The sequence below is a fragment of the Anopheles arabiensis genome, chromosome 2 (assembly GCF_016920715.1).
Source record: "Anopheles arabiensis isolate DONGOLA chromosome 2, AaraD3, whole genome shotgun sequence".
Taxonomy (NCBI): domain Eukaryota; kingdom Metazoa; phylum Arthropoda; class Insecta; order Diptera; family Culicidae; genus Anopheles; species Anopheles arabiensis.
The window spans coordinates 42,037,087-42,052,210 of NC_053517.1; the positions used below are offsets into that span (position 1 = coordinate 42,037,087).

Genomic DNA, 15,124 nt, shown 5'->3' on the forward strand with positions numbered 1-15,124 from the left:
TGTTGTTTTTATTTCTGGGATGGATTTCAAGGCATAGTTTTAGCCTTGAAGCAATCAAAGCGAATTGAAATTCATCTCATTGGCATAATTTAAACATGCCTACATGTTCAATATTTTATGTGAACCACCCTCTTCAGATTGAAGTGAGAAAAATGTTTCACAGAATTTCAATACTTTTCCAATTATCCTATTCGAGAGCTCGTACCATCATTATCATTCGAGTAATGAGAGCAGTTTCGGATGCGCCTTTGCTTGAAATGGCACCAATAAAATACTTTCCGAATACGTATCGCCAATGCATCACACTATGCCAACGATCGCCGTGCATCCGTGCATCGTTTGAGTGCTCACTTTCAAACGCTTTCACTGGAGTAACAGTTTTATTGACACACTATTTTATAACGACCATACGCTTGGGGCTCCAATCGATCGGCAAAAGAAGGAGCAAAAATGACCGACCAGGCCAAAAGGGGTTAGAAGTAGGAAGGTCCCGTTTCGCGAAATACCGGGCCCGTGCCGATGTAATACTGCCACGGGGCGTTTTGCATAATCTGTCTTTTGTCTGGATAGCTTGGCTGGATAGCAACGTCTGCTCAAAAGCTAGACAGCGTGTGTAAATGTTTTGGGTAGAATAAAAGCTACATTTTACATTTAAAGCTGTGCATTTTAATATTCTTACTTACTTTACTTACTATTTATTATTAATATCATCATTTTTCGCTGAATATACGCTATTCAGTAATAAATATGTATTTAAAATATTATTTATCAATTCAGAGGTGTGAAACAAATTAACCTTCAACGTGTTGAAAAGGGTACACAATTAATGTGTGACATCAGTAAAACAAACAACATAGACCCAGCAAAACAGTTCGTAGGACCAATTTACACTCGGGCATTAGTGTTACTTTGTTAATCTTTACGTCGTTGACTGATGAACGAAGCGGATACCACAACAAACGTCGTTCGGAATCAAGCCGAAATCGGCAGGTGATTGTACTGCCCCTGTACTTTCCTATTCCAGTCTCCGATATGGACGTGGCAATAATGTATGTCTCTGAACGTTTTGGAAATGGCGCACATCGAATCGGCACGTACCGGCCGCTGCCGAGCGTCTTTGCCAATAAAGGATAGCGATCCCGTACGGAGCATATGCAAGTGCTGGTCCGACGTATTCAAAAACCTACTAGACCTTTAAAAGCGTATTCGTGTGTGTGTGTGTGTGTGTGTCGTTCGTTGGAGAACGGGAGAAAGGGTGGAAGGAAGGGGGTGAAAAATCAACACACCCGTTGCACACCAATACCGTGCCAACGATTCACACACTATCTTGCACACACGCGCTTCATCCATATCCCGTGGGGTTGGGGAAGCGTCCAGCCGGCGATTGACGTATTACTTTCACTTACGAGGACGGGGGTATTTTTCGATAGTGCGATTGTACACGTACACAAGGACCTCCCCCCCCCCCCCTCATTGGGTAAAGCGGATAGTAACTCGTTCTTGAATCGCGCTTGGTTTGGGTAAGGTAAACGCTGTTTAAATGTTACAACCTTGCAACATATCGCTTGGTTGTAAAATTCCATCGGTAGATTGTACCACCGAAAGGAGGTTTCAGTGCAATGCGCAAGGTCATTTGTTCGAGTCGAACAAACAAACTCCAAGCATCCAACCAACCAACCAACAATATCACATCGCACGCCGCGTAATCCGTCCGATCGTAAAAACATCTCTTTCCCAACCGGTTCGAACAAACAATATTTAAATTTGGCCGTACTTTTACTGAGGGGCCTGTTGTTGTGATATAATTGAGGAAGAGAGTCCAGCGTGAATGTGGACCTTTCAGTTCGTTAGGGGGGTAAGGATGCCTGTGGGGGAGCCGGCTTTGAAGTGGGCCGATTGAAAAACAAACCCATTGTCTGTAGATGATTGGAGAGAGCTTGAATGTTGAACTACTCTGTCATCTTGCGCGCAGGACCACTTCAGAAGGAAGCCGGAAGTTCGTCCCCTCCGCCCCATGTCCCCCAACACACCTGGCGCCAGGGCGATAACTGTCATTGCCGAATTTCATAACCAATGCCGGCAAAAAGGGGCAGGGGCAGACCGGCGCTGCGAATGGCTGGAACGGGGGCGTGCGGTCTTACAGCCGCTTGCGAAATTGCCTTGCGTACGTGAACCTTTGCGCGTATCTGTATCGCGTACGTGCCGGTACGTCCGGTGGCAACCAGTGGAAAGAAGGCCCTCGAACGGAGTGGCAGGTGGAGGTATCGGCGCGCGTGTGTGTGTGTGTGCGTGAGGGCCGGACCATTCGAGTGCTACTTAGCAGCCAGGCCGTTGATTAGTATCCGGTTGCAAATATTCATGTTGGCGCATTTGCTTTTGCGAACGCCGTTCGATTGTCCATTTGCGGAGCGAACCGGAAGGCGGCCTGCTTGTCAGGGTGTGCGCATCCAAGTAACGCTTCCAAAATAGCGACAAGGAAGTGGCGAGAAAACGCGAGCAAATACTATCCAGTGGCGGGAGCGGCTGTTCAGCGGCGTGAGGTAGAGGTGGAGAAATGTTCGCGGGCGCTGCGTCGATCTGGCGCTGCAACACAATGGGGTCTTAGGGCGTATCGCGCGGAATCGGAGGTGGTTGTTCGATCAGCGGCGCCCATTGTGCTTTGGCGCGATGTTGGTTTATGATGGTGCGTTTTGCTTGTGTTGGGTGTTGTTTTTTTTTTGTTCGTTTCTGTTGTATTACTGCATTTCTTTGCAAAAAGGCTTGTAGTACTGCTGATGTGTAAGCAGTACTTTTTTATGTTGTCCGTAGGTGTGCAACGTAATCGAAGCTTCCAGATCGCGGGAGGGGCAGCAAGCAGTGGCTGTCATAATTGAGAAAAGTAGTGGCGTAGTCTTTATAGGCCTGGTGTAATGGTTTCCTTTGCAATAGACGATGAAATGAAACGACTGAGACTGTTGTGTAGTTAAGGCTGCTTTTGTATCCTTGCCTGTATCGTGTTGAAGATTGATAAATTCATTGCTTTAGATTGCAAAGCATAACACATTCTTCATTAGCGTGTGATGAAAAACGGCTCGACTTGTGTTTCAACAATGATGTCAAAAAATGAACTTTTAAATTACTGATGTTGTGGAGAAATGTTGTAGTTCAAAGCTTATTTTTCCTGAATTTGGGCTTAGTTTTATGCAGATAGTGGTGTAAAATCTGAGATAACATTCTTGTAAACGACATTACCTGGAATGCATAGTAAATCGTTAAAGCAATTTATCACCGACTGTAGATCATCAGCGTCTGATAATGCTTTGTAAATTATAGACCTAAAAAATATAATTTTTCATACTGTCATCTGACATTTTTCGCATATTTAGATCTTAACAGCATCCTTCAAACAATTAAAATCACATTAATTTATTCATTTATATCCTTCGCTGTCTGAATCATGTCAGAAACCAAAGCAGCTTAATTTACGGATAAACACCTTTCCATGACATCATGTGACACTCTCGTATCAGCCCCGTGAGATGGTTCTGCGTCCAAAACCTCGAACCAAAGAAAGGCCGTGCGTACCGTTTTCCCTCCATTTATCATCAATTTACACATGCGGTGTGTGGGGCCACCAGCGCGCACCGTAGCCGAGTGCTGGACAAAATTGTGGGAATGTGTCAGAAAGTGAAAATGTCTACCGGAAAGTGAAATGCCCCCGGATCGTTGGGCTACTCCCGTGTGGCCGCACGGTGGATGATGCACACACTGGCATCTCTAATCAACGAATGCAAACGTAAACGTTTCACTTTCGTTTGAAATGCATGACAGGATGGTGTGTGTGTGTGATTGTAAGCGGCCCAAGTTTACTACCGGTGGCAGTGCAAAACTCGCATCTAATGCAGCCGACTGTCCCCTGCTGGCCATCGGAGGCTGCTGGAACAAAATGTGTTGCGATCCGGGCGACAAACGCCCGTAAGCAAGGACGGCCCGATGAAACTGGTTCATGCATGTGGACGACTGTCAAGCGATGCGCTGTACTCAATCAAGTTAGGGAACGTTTCCAACCCTCCGCCATGATGGGCAGAGGCTCTTGTCACGATGATCTCACCGACGTAACCGACGGCCGTTATCGATGCCTACCTTCGCTGGGGCCAAAAGTCTAAACAAACAAGCACCCCGTTGAAACGACGCAGACGCTCTCGGTGCGGCAACAACTTTCGCTTCGTCGGGCAGTCCCGCCGAACGCCACCGCATCGTACAATACGACGATTGGTCACATTTTATTTATGCCAGGTTGATAAAAATTCATCAGCACACCGGCAGCGCAACCAGTATGGGATGTGCGCGCGCGCGCCAGCTGCCGTGTGGTGTATTTTATTGGTGCAATAATGTTACAATCGTTTCAAACAAGACGCGTAAAGTGTGGTGGTCGATACATGATTCGTTACGCACCGTGCCTCGCAAAACTATTCCGCTGGCAGACTGGATGGCTTCTTCGATAACCGGCTAGCTTTAACCTCCCGTGCACGTGTTGCTTTCACCAAGTGGGGGTTGGTAATTTTTGAGAAAAGTTCAACTGTGCTGTTAAGCGGTCGGGTAAGAAGCATCCTCATGTTGATGCCTTTCGGACAGGTACTTAGCGTCCGGTACTACCGACGCTGATTCGAGCTAACACGTGTGAAGTTTGGATTTCGATTCGCCTATTATTGGTGCTTGTTTTGGTTTGCCAACGGCAACAAAAGCGCGTTTGTATCAGCAAGCAAGCGGAATGTGGATGGATTTTGCGTAACCGTACGCTGCGCTAGTGCGCGATGCTCACTCTCCGCACTAAAATAAGTGATAAATAAAATAATTAATACCAATCCAATTTTTTTAAATTGATGCAAGCCTATCAGAAGCCCAGTTACGGCACAGATTGATGCTGCTTATCGCACGCAAGCGGCTTGGTTGTGATGGTTGTAAATAAAAAAAGAAATGGCAGCTCTAGTGTGATTTCAATTTTTCGATAAGAAAAGGTAAACACATTATCTAATTGGAGTTTTTTTTTCGAACCCCAACGGTGACTATGCTCGCAAGTCGGTCAACGGAATCGATGCTGCAGTGGTTTCTTCCACCATATGCATTAATTTCGACCCAGTTTAATCCGGCACACTGTTTATCAATGCAAACAAGGTAGAAAATATGCATCGAAACTGCTTCATCTTCGTGGCAGCGACACTCGTTTGCTCAGAAGGGGATATAATGTAGCCAAGTTTTGCACACCGACAAGTGGGCCATCGGCCAATTCCAAATTGTTAGAGTTTTTTCTGCCATTTCTCTCGGTAGAATTGAATTTTTGTGTGCGGAAAAAGGGAAACCGCTTTCCGAATGTTACTTATCTCCGCGAGCTCATAATCGAAAACAGAGCGTGGATGAGAGAAGATGGCCTGCCGGAAGGGCTTGTAATGCATAATAAATCATAAGTGTGGTTTTTCTCCCTCTCTTTCCATCGTCCTACTCCCTGCCATGGTACGTTTCAAATAAGTGCGCACTTTCTAAGCTGATCATCAGATCAGTGCAATCTGATAAGAGGAGAAGTTGCCCAAAACTGATGTTGAAAAGTTGTTGGTATCTCGAGCGCCTGATATTTCCCGGGCGCGGGTTGTTCTGTTTGGATCAGCTCAACGCTTCAGTAATAAGCACTTTCTCCGTAATGATTGTCGATTGTTTACCACGTACGGCGTGTGCTTGTGGTGGAGGCTCGCATGATTGGTGGATATTTGGAGATTCCGGGTTGTAGGTATCGTGTAAGCTAGCTGATAATAAGGGTTTTCTTTATCAAGACGCAGCGGAGCTACGTAAAGCGGTATAGCAAAGGATGCACCATCTATGAAGTTAACTCTTTCAATTATGGTTTAAAAATATACAATATTGGATGGCTGAAACAGACACTGAACTGAAGATCTCGTATAACATTTTATACCATTTTGATTGGCTAATTTCACTTTGTGTCCGTTTGCTGTTCTTGAAATGGTCGAATATGTCTGTTATTGATTCGTAACGCAAAATCTCCCTATAACGGACTTCACTCAAATGGCACCAGTTTCGCACCCTTCCATTGTCTTTCACGCAAGAAAACCAGCACGTCGGATGTGAAAAATGCAAGAAGCTCCCATTACATTGGCGATCTTAATTATAGAGTCTGTGCTTCTTCCAGCTTTGGTTCGCTTAGGTAAAAGGGGCATTCGAAGTACTCAACTCTATTAAACTACTCTCCTTTTCCACGGACTGGGTAATGTTTCCGATCAAACGCATTCTCATCCGCTCATGTTTGCAGCCGTAACGTTTCGCATTTCCTAAAACGGACCCATCAAAAACAATTAACCCTATACACGTCGGGGATGTTCGGTGCATGCGTTGCAAGACGCGTTACAAAAACTTGCGTAACAGGGCACGAGTTCACGCCACGCTGGTGACCATCTGTCCTGAGCAGTGTTTTTGCACTACACTTTTCTTTTCCCGACCCGCGAAGACTATTTCGGTTTTCTTTCTTTTCTTTCTGCTCTTCGTTGCTTTATCTCTATGAAAAATCTTCAGCAATTTAGAGCTCGGGTGTAGTCCGACGTACTTTCGCTATTTACCGAAAAGTGCAGTGTGGAAACGGAAACTTGACGCTTCGTAGATAGGGGTGGGGAGACGCTCTGCAATGGAAGGTTCAATTTTTTCAAACGTATCAAACAACTGCATCACCTTTTCATTGCTTCTTCCATTCCTTGCACCTGCAGTCCTCTCCTCGCCGCGTTGAGTAAATCACTACCGGCCCGTGCTTTTAGGTACACAGGGCTGTGGCCTCCACGTTGGTGGGTTTTGCTTCTCGCTTCGATAATTGCCTATATATTGATTGATGATGATTTAACGATGATGATGCGGTTGAGCACCGCTGGCGAGCGGGAGTTTACGTTCGTATTGCGTCGACTGATTACACAGGCCTTTCTCGATTGACCCCGAGGACCCGGTGCCGGATAATACCCTTCCGAGACTCGCACCGCTCAAATCCGACCTAAACTGGGAGATAGGAGCGGGGCTTTGAGAAAAATAAATAAAACACTTGCCACCTGCCCAAAGCTGCCCGACCGTGCAGCACACGAGGACGATCAAATTTCTCCCGAAAGCGAAAGAAAAAGACTACAAGACAAGCGGGGCAAGAGGCAAGGGGACAAACCAAAGCTGATAAAGGTAAAGCTTTCCCAACTTTGAACCATGCAATTTAAACACCTCACCGAATAATTGCACGGTGCAATTTTGAGCGTTTGAAGATGGCTGGCTTGGCTCTTTTGGGGCGCTTCCTCAAGCAGTTAAATTTGGTGTTCTTTTTTCTCCGCGCATCGAGAAGAGTTGGGTCATTCATTATTGAATTTCCCTTATATCCTAGATGTTGTCTGCGCCTTCATTGCCTCAACTGAGAGATTATGCTGGGTAAACGTTAAATCCACATTATTGGGTCCATAGTCCAAGGTGTTCGAGTTAAAGGAAAAGAAGCTCGTTCATGTTTTTACTTTTTAAAGTGTGGTGATATTACCTTCCAATGCTGGTAACCTAGCGTGAAGCAGGAAAATGTATTTCTAATCATATAGTTTTAAATGTTTGACCAGGTCATAATCCCCTCCCCGTTGTGTGTTCCTATGTTTCTGCGCCGAAAACGAGGTGAAACACAAAACCAACAGCAATTAAAATAAACGTATGCATTAGGCTAAACCATTTCAAGCGCGCGCAGTACCGCTCACGGAATTCGTCGATCAACGAAATGGAAAATAGGAAGCATTTCCGCGTGCGCCACTCTACCGTACAATGCTGCAAGGGCTCTGCACGCAGGAATTGTCATGCCCCAACAGCGCCACAATCTGTCTGCTGGCCGGCCGAGCAATGCAGCAAACCAACTCGAAAAGGGTTTTACTTTGGTGTGTTATTTGTTCGCCGTAGCCAACTCTCGCAGATCGGGGGAACGGTGAAGGTGGGCTTAAATTATGCTTGCCATTGCTCTATGCATTTCCGCGTGTTCCCTGACAGTGGTGGCCGCCGTACCAGTACGGTTCTGTTATGGTTTACCGTCTTTGTTTTGCTACAGTTTTCACTTTCATTCAAGTTCAAGTTGGACAGGAGGATGATGGGCCGTTATGCGTTGCACAGAAGGTTTTCGTTTTGCTGCCTGTGTGCGATGTATTTTTATGTACTGAGTTTTATGATACTTATGTAAAACACAAATAAAAATTCAACATGTTAACGATCGGACAAATTCATACCGATTGAGGGGTTTATGATTTCACCGTAAAACATCATTTACTGTAGCAGGAAAAACAGCTACCACGAACGATCAATGCATGGTATTCGAACGATCATGGTATGCATGGTATTCACACTTGTTTCTCGTCTTTACAGTCTTGCTTCTGAATATCAACAGGGAGTCATTTTATGAATAGTTACTTTGCTTCGATTACGAATGCAAAACATTATAATAAATGCTTGTTGATGGATTTATTTTAATGCAATAAGCCTATATTAAGGTAATTTTGCTCCGTTCAATGATCGACACGTTCTCATCTCAACAAAATCAACACACTCGGCCAATGAAGTAGTTTTAGATTTGCTCTCTCCCCCTCCATTCCCTTTCTGGGGCACTGAAAACAATCGAGAGTGTGGAGTGTCTGAGCCGAATAAATTTGATACGTGCTAATTAAATCCGGTGCATACGTGCTCTCGGTAAAGTAAACTCGATGCTAAAAATGCGGTCAATGTTTCCCTCTGCCCCGCTGTGGAAGGGCTACGAACATGCATATTTCGATTTGCTGCACTCGATTGTTCCTCGGCTTGTGTGGTGGTGTGGACTTCAGGGGAGCCTCCCGGGGAGGGCATAATCGTTTCGATTCACCTGCCGATTCGCAGCCACCAAAGCCAGCGTAAACATCGGCTGAAGTTGGCTGAAGTTGGCTCCGCGATGTACACCAACGGCACCATAAACACGAGCTCTACGATCGCAAGGCCACTCACGCCGGGAAGAGCATCCGCTATTTTCTCACACTTAACATGATAAAGTTTTCGTTTTTCTCCGAGGCGTTTTGTTTAGCCTTTCCCTTACCCTTCTGTCCTATCCTGGGGCGGGTAAAATTGAGCTATGTTTAGATGGAAGCTGTATGCTTCAATAAAGTAATACGATGCACCATCGTCAACGGCGTGTGGAATGTGGTGGGAATTTACAATGACCCTAATTGCACAAACCATTTTCCCTATCGATGTCAATTTTTGCATGCCTGTGTGCAACATGATTACCGCTTGTGATATCAAGTATGATCATTTATGCATCTAAAGCCATTTTCGTCTGTTGGATCCGTCTTATAGATAGAGATATCAAACGTGATTCATGTATTATAGTTCTGGTAGGTTATTTACACAAATAAGTGTTAAATCCATTACCATTGGACAATCATTGACATTTCAGGTCAGCAATTCTCATAATTGATATCGTTTTTACGGTTTTTTTTTCAATATGTTTATCCATTTCCCTGAAAAGAATGAGAAGCTGTTGGTCTCATTTCGTTTACACAACAATCGGCCCTAATCTAGGTTTCCAATGCAAAAATGGTCAAATTCCATTACAAATAGTTTCCCCAGTCAACAAACGAATAGTTTTACCGTGTAAGACTCAGCCCATCTGCTACATGCTCATCGTCGTCCATAACATTTACCAAATGCAGGCAGTAATTGTAATCAGAATAATCACAGACCGGCTCGCGCGCATCTTATCTTAACGCTCCACATCATGGCACATCAGCCACACCGGCTGCATCCGATGTAACACCAGCCGTTGCATAAGTTTAAACCGGCCACCCACCTACATTATGGACGCACGTGCTTGCCATCATTACCATCTCGAAATCGTGTGCATCGCACAGCAAAGGAGAGAATATGCCTTCCCAGATACATCCGTCACACGCATCTTCTGGCACGCGTTACACTATCTGCTCCATCACCACCACCAGCTAGTAGATGATCCTACGGAATGGGAAAGTTTATCGCGATTGCGACCACATCGTGGATCGAAGTGACTTTTATTCCGCGTCCTCCCACCTTCACCTGGCCATCGTCATGTCTGCCTGGCGAGGTTTTGTTTTGGCCAAAAATTGGATTATGCAATCGGACGGCTTCGTATTTCACTGTGATGTTTTGGAAGCAGCAAAGGCTTCAGCTGTGCGTTAAGCTCCCGCTCACCAGCCGCATGCATGTTGCAGTGGTGCATCGGTTGACGCTTATCAACTATCTATTTACTGTACCCGATGGCTTCAACTGGTGGCCATCATAACACTCCAATCCAATTGGTTGCATTCCAACACCAATCAAAACCTCCAAAATAAAACTCCGTAACATACACGGTCAGCTCAATGACGTACAGCAATTCACTTTTGAAGGTGCCACATCGGTTAATGATGCCGACAATTTTTGGCCACAACCGTAAGCGGTAATCGTGTCGATCGTAATGAGGCAATAAAGATTTTCCCACAGGCAGCACTCAAGGCTCTGGGACACGGACAAGCAAAAAATCAGCTACAAACTGCTACATCGCACTCAACCGCACGAGTGTGTGGGGTAATATGAAACCGGGACAGCCGTAGTAACCACCGACTGCTCGCCCATAACTGGGTCGATTAAATACCAACAGCATTGGCAAAGTGCTTCTTCTTTCGCTTTGCCATTTAACCGCCCAGCTTAAAAGCGTACTCTCTTGAGAAATCAATATACAAGCTGTTGCGAAAAACAAGGCCTCTTTTCTGACGCTAATGTAGTACTTCCTTCACCGCTTTGCAGTTTCCTTCCGTTTGACGGCCGGTGTGCTGAGATTGCTTCATCCAGCTTGTTTCAAACCACTAATATAATAAGCTCTGGTGCATTCGACACCCAGGTCGGCTATAGCTACTTGTACGATGCACTTTGCATTGCAGCAAAACGATCCGTAATCGATTGCAGTGGAAGGAAACCGGAAACCGGAGTAATAGAAAGAAACGATACGGTGACGATGTTTGTGATGATGACACTTAGTTCCAGTCGATGTAACGGTCGAGAGTGTGATCTTTAGGGAGGGATTGAATGGCGCTATGCTTGCTCAACACATGCCGGAGGTGAATGTGCGCTCAATTGTCGAGAATGAAAAAGCCGGTGTGTCCACACGTAGCTCAAGGTTAATTTTTATACATTGTATACCATTCCACACCTACCGAGTAGTAGGTTCTGCGGTTGGTTAAGGTTGGTTTCGACCATGTCGTAAGTGCTATATTAGCTTGCGGCACGATGATCTGATCAGATTGCTCGTGGTGCGTGGTAAAATGTGCACATGTGCGAACTATACCGCCCTTGGTAGGTTAGTATGGACGCTCCTTTTGAACTTGGTGTGAGCAAACAGACAGACAGTTCAACAATTGCGTGTCAGTTGCTTCACTCCCGTTGACATTGACAACGGAAGCCTTCAATGATGCACGTCGAACGAGATCACAATCGCGTAACAGATGAAGACGAACCCAGGCTATGACCTTTAGTAGGTACATGCTAATGTCTCGCTTATTTAACCAAAACCATTCCCAGTTTTTCAGTCGCCTTGATGGCTTACGAAAAGCGAACGTTTGACCGGTGAGCTTGCCAAACGGTAAAAAATCGTACACCGGTCGATGGTCAATCCATCTGGTGGCTTGTTTGGAACCGTCAAACCAGTTCCCGTACGATCGTTTGTGATCCGGGTTTGGCTTGAAACGAAAATAAAGGAATGGCTGGTCTATGCAAGAAAGGTCTCGGGCAAGTGCCTATTCGTTTCCCGCCGCGGCGTGTGTTACGTAAAAAGCGGATCGCGTTTATCTTTGTCTTTTTCTTCCTGGGAAGAAGGAGACTGTACAGGAAGTGTGCTGCGTTATCCGGTCTATGTCTAATCGGTAATCGGCGGGAGCTTGTCCTTCGTCTTTGCGAGTGCAAGTTCGGTGTTGATTTTTATTTTATTTCATTTTTGCTTTCGGCTGGCACAAAGTTCACCTTTCTTCTATATTGGGTGTATTATATCATACGAGTTTGTATAGGCGTATGATCTGTTAGTGAGGATGTGTATATAGCAGACTGATTTTAGTAGAGACCCTATTCATAACATCTGTTGAATGCGCAGTGGGTACCGTACAACAAAAAGCGGGGTAAAAGAAATTGTCATTTAATACATGATTTGTTAGGTACATTATAGTGTTGTAAATCTAAATTAAACAAAATATGAATGTTTTATGATTATGTGGCAAAGATTATAATTATTTTGAAAATATCCTTACAGTGGCCGGCAATATAAAGTGGCCACTACTTACAATTTTACATTTTTTCCATTTTTTCAGTGAAAAATGAAGTTATTGTACTGCTTTATTTTTTGAAACATTGTTCGTGATATGCTTAAGAATGCGCAGTACCAAAGCATGACAAAAATGAGAAGTTTGCTTCAAGAAAAAATATTTTTTTCCAAAATTGATCAAAATCACTGTGCCAAAATAATGTGCCCACTTTATTCATTCAACAGAAAATATTTTTCTGAACAAATATAACACCAAACTTATAATTTATGTGCGTTCCTCTCGCATTCTGTAAATGTTCGAGGATCTTTGGCGTATTTGTTCTAATTTTTAATGGTTTATCTAGTTCTGCATCTAGTTTTTGCATCTCGTTCTTCTCAAGCGTTATCAAGAGCTTTAAATTTCAATTTATTTGTTTGTGACACCAGTTTTATCCACCTTCGCACATAGAATCTGCCTCAAATTCTCGATGGAACCAAGATTTAGACTTCATGGAGGACATGCAAGGTGTTTTATACGATACTAGTTGTGAAATGTTTTTTGTATTGATTGTGTGTGTTGAGATGTTAGCCTGTAGGAACATGTTTTTAGTTATCAAATCCCATTTTTTTAAAAGAAATATCCCAAAGTTTTGATGAAGAATGTAAAAAAAGGTATCAGCCATAGTTGTACTTTTGATTCACACCAGTTTTTACGCTACTCCTAAAGATAAACACCCCCTAGCTATCACATTGCAATTTTCGTCATTTACTGCCCGTTAGATGTGGCGTCCTTCAACTTCCTCGCCCGAGCTACAGCAATCTAACAAAGCCAATTGGCTTCAATATGATCAAGAACATTCAGATATATCGTTAGATTGTTGAAAAACTGGTATTTGGACAGATGAGTCCAAATTAGAACTGATGTTCAAAAATAACTAGACGCGATCCAACAAACCTATATGTATGAAGGGTGCAATGTGATGACCAGGGAGGGGTTTTCTATGCGAGGAGTGGGGAGCATGTTATGAATCGACGGCATAATGAAAACTTATACCTTTATAAGCATCCTGTGTGAATTTATCTGTTTTCTGTGAAAAATACGGTGTTTGTAAATAAATTTATGTTACAACAGGAAGACGACTCAAGTTATACACGAAGATTTTTTTTTTTTCAATCAAATCAAATAAAACTTCTTTAATGGCTCCCACTTAGTCTTAACTTTAATCCTATCGAGATTTCGTGTGCAAATTTTGATTCAAATGTGGTGAGAATGACGTGATTAGGAAAAACAAAATATGTTATAGTTCTGATATACTCCTAAGAAGAACAAATGCCAAATATGTGCAAATAAAACAAAATAAATTATGTCAAAGATCCTCGAACATGTAAAGAATGCGAGAGGAACGCATATAAACCATATGTTTGATATTATATTTGTTTAGAAAAATATTTTCTGTAGAATGAATAAAGTGGGCACTTTATTTTGGCACAGTGATTTTGATCAATTTTGGAAAAAATATTTTTTCTTGAAGCAAACTTCTCATTTTTGTCATGCTTTGGTACTGCGCATTCTTAAGCATATCACGAACAATGTTTCAAAAAATAAAGCAGTACAATAACTTCATTTTTCACTGAAAAAATGGAAAAAATGTAAAATTGTAAGTAGTGGCCACTTTATATTGCCGGCCACTGTATATCCCATACATGTTCTTTTTTGGCTGCGTAACGAAAATAATGGATTATACATGATATATTACGTACCCTGACTGTAATAAAATAATGCTTACATGGTACATTTGGTTTACTACCAATATTCCGAAATATCGATGATCAATCATCACGTCTTATTCTTTATTCTATTGAATATTTTATTCTGTCATTAAAATGGCAATATCTGCCAAAGTTGTGCGAAGTAGTGGCTAATTTCTTTACAGATCTTTTGTTTATGTATTTGTTTTATGTAAAGCTTTGACTAGGTATACATGATACCACGGTGTTTTACGGTGTTCAAATTTGGCATGTTATCAAACATACATGATTGATACAATTTAGAGGAAGTAATGCTCACTATACATAGTAATTTTTTAAGTAATTGACATATTTTCATAAACTCTAAAACATTTTCATGTCTGGTTTTTTGTGAAAGTAACAATAATTTAAAGAAAGTAAAAAAATATATCTGTTATGAATTTTTTCAAGACCTAAGACTTTAGAAGTCTCCAATAACTAATACGACTAATACGAGTTTTTTTCTTAGTTTGATGCTGAAGATTACAATGCTTTTCTCGCATTAAAGCAAAATGATGGTAAAATTTTGAGCTTTCATCCCGGCAACTGCCCACTGTGGAATGATGGCAAATAAATTGTATATGATGCGATTTAAATTGATCCATGTCAAGCAAATGTTGATGGTTTGTAGAAAATGTGATAGATCTTGATTAAAGTTGCAGTTGGTCGTTTAATCGTATGCAAACATAAAACATATTAGTCGCAGTTGCTGAAGGATTATTTCTTTTATGCTCAATCATATCAATGCTGTGAGGTTGTTTACATCACTTGCTCAAGCAGTACATCAATGTGCATGCTGAATAAAAAACACTCAACTGTTGGTGAATATTTATTAATCTGCATATTTGTTAATTTTCTGCTCTTTTCAATTACTCAATATTTATGAAATAATACAAAAAAATATATTTCTAAAAATAATGAATCACCCAGTATATTTTGAATATTTATGGCATCAACTTTTTAGAGCTTATGTTAAAAGTCGTCTTTCAGGCGTAAATAACCACGGCCAATTTTAGATTAGAGCAGATTGCTCCT

At 42.6% G+C, this 15,124-nt stretch overlaps 1 protein-coding gene across 7 annotated transcripts in view; it reads left to right on the top strand.

Moving 5' to 3' along the window:
- LOC120898671 (flotillin-2) overlaps nucleotides 1-15,124 on the top strand; it is a 154,167-nt gene that overhangs the window by 84,426 nt on the left and 54,617 nt on the right. The gene's annotated exons all lie outside the window — the stretch shown is intronic.